Below are 2376 nucleotides of genomic sequence, written 5' to 3'. Positions count from 1 at the left end.
CGGGTTTGAAACTCGCTAGTCGTCATCACGGGAGGGCGGGACAACAGGCAATAGCCTCTTTGCGGTTGGCTCTGGCCTTGAGAGCCTGACTTGGGGCCCTTTGATTGGAAGAACGTGCAGTGCATCTCGGCATTGAGGGCGGCTTCCTCGGGGCGCGGCACCGCCCGCCTCTGAGTCCGCCTCTGAGTGGGCGTGGGGCCCTCCGAGGGATCTCAGCCGGGCTGGCGGTTAGCGGGGCGGTTACGTTGCATCCAGCTGGGGTTGGCGCTCCGGGAGTCCCTGAGCGGAGAGACAGGGCGGTCTTCCCAGGCTGCTGGGATTCCTTCGTCTCAGAGTCTCAGACTCACAGGAGCTATGAAAAAATAATATTATAAAGAGGACATGAGGGTCTTATGCATCTAAAGGCTCCTAATTTTAGTACTGCCGGGTGGCTCCTTTAATTGAGGTAAAATATACATAACATCATATATACCATTTTAACCATTTTAAAGTGTTACATTTTCCAAAAATGTGCAGTTCAGTGGTATTAAGTACCCTGACATTGTGGGACAACCATCACTACTGTCCTTTCCAGAACTTTTTCGTCTTCCCCAACTGAAACCGTGTCCCCATCACTTACTCCGCCCTCCTCCCTCCTCCAGCCCCAGGCAATCACCGTTCTAGTTTCTGTCTCTGTGGATTTGACCACTGTAGGTGCCATGTAAGTAGAATCATGCAATATTTGTTCTGTGGCTGACTTGTTTCACTTAGCATAAAGTTTTCAAGGTTCATGCATCTGTAGCATGTATCAGAATTTCCTTTTAAGGGGGAATAGCATTCCGTTGTGTGGACATGCCACATTTTGCTTCTTGGTCCGTCCCTCTCCGGACACTTGAGTTGCTTCCACTTTTTGCTTCCACTATTGTGAATAATGATATGAACATGAATGTGCAAATAATTCTTTGAGACTCTCCTTTTCATTCTTTTGGGTATATACCAAGAAGTGGTATTGGATCAAATGGCAATTCTGTTTTAAATTTTTTGAGAAACTGCCTTACTCCTCTCAGGATGATCTCTTGTTCAAGGTATATTTTCGATTTCGCCTCATCAGCTGACTATAAGGCCATAAGGCTAACGGAGAAAGGGACGGTGGATGGGAGGCCTAGTTGCCCTGAGTCCCTAGGCACACTTCATTCCCCTTGTTTTAATCCTATTTTGTTTTTTCTCTTGAAGTTTGTCCTATTTCATCTCTTCTCCAATTTCTTGAAGAGGGTTGGAAAACGCCCTTGGCTCCTTGTGTGTGAAGGTGCCTCTTTCATGGATGCTGGAGAGGTGGTGGGTAGAGGGGGCAGTCGTACGTGGGTACCTGTTGGCCAGGTTCAGCTCACCAGTTGGGTGAGCTGCGGCCACGCAGTAGCCCTTCTCTTTAGCCCTAAATAGGGAGTTTGGAAGAGAGCCAGGGTTTCTGGATTCATGCATTTTGATATTTTCAATAGTGTATAAAATGTTTGAAATAGGAAAACTGATCATTGTTTTTGTTAATGACTGAGAAAGGGACTCCTTCACCGACAGTTTCAGAAAAGTGAAGACGGTTCTGTTTTGGTCTTTGTAGAATCTAGGTGATTGAATGCATCTCAGTTTTAGAAGTCACCTTGCCTGATCTCCCACCCAGGGCTGGAGTATTCCGTGGACTCCATGTAGGTACTGCACCTTTGCAGGAATACTGCTGGTGTTGGTGAGCTGCCTTACCTGCCCTGTTATTGGAGACCCCTGCTTATTAGGAAACTTAAAATGAACTCAAATGAGCTTCCTCGCTCACTGGTCCTAGTCCTTTGGAGCAACATAGGCCAGTTCTGCCTTCTTTTCTCCATCCTTTGGGTATTTGAAGGTCTATCTTGTAGGACACAAAATGTGGGAAAATAGCTAGGCAGGTTTAAAAATTCTCAACTCTACCAAGCATGGTGGTGACTCATGCCTGCTGACAATCCCAGCACTTTGTGAAGCTGAGGCAGGAGGATTGCTTGAGCCCAGGAGTTTGAGACCAGACTGGGCAACATAGCAAGACCCCATTTCTAAAAAGGAAAAATACAAAAATTAACCAGGCGTGGTGGCACACACCTGCAGTCCCTTCTACTCAGGAGGCTGAGGTGGGAGGATCACTTGAACCTGAAAGTTCAAGGCTGCAGTGAACTATGGTCATGCCACTGCACTCCAGCGTGGGAAGCAGAGCAAGACCCTGTCTCCAAATAAATAAATAAATAAATAAATAAATAAAATTCTCAACTCATTCATCAAAGTATTCACTGTAGCTCTCCATGATCCTGGTGTTTTTTTTGTTTGTTTTTTTTTTTAAGAGGAGTCTGGCTCCATTGCCCAGCTGGAGTGCAGTGGCATGAT

At 46.5% G+C, this 2376-nt stretch overlaps 1 long non-coding RNA gene across 2 annotated transcripts in view; it reads left to right on the top strand.

The window, feature by feature from the left end:
• Positions 1 to 420: 420 nt before the first annotated feature.
• LOC119622399 (uncharacterized) overlaps positions 421 to 2376 on the top strand; it is a 104100-nt gene continuing 102144 nt past the window's right edge. For both annotated transcript variants that reach the window (XR_012095400.1, XR_005239027.2), the window contains exon 1: positions 421 to 700. This is a non-coding gene — a long non-coding RNA (uncharacterized lncRNA). The remainder of the gene's footprint in view (positions 701 to 2376) is intronic.

The sequence above is a fragment of the Chlorocebus sabaeus genome, chromosome 14 (genome assembly GCF_047675955.1).
Source record: "Chlorocebus sabaeus isolate Y175 chromosome 14, mChlSab1.0.hap1, whole genome shotgun sequence".
In the NCBI taxonomy this organism is placed as follows: Eukaryota; Metazoa; Chordata; class Mammalia; order Primates; family Cercopithecidae; genus Chlorocebus; species Chlorocebus sabaeus.
The sequence above is the reverse complement of the archived record's forward strand: the minus strand, read 5'-3'. Positions and strand labels throughout refer to the sequence as shown.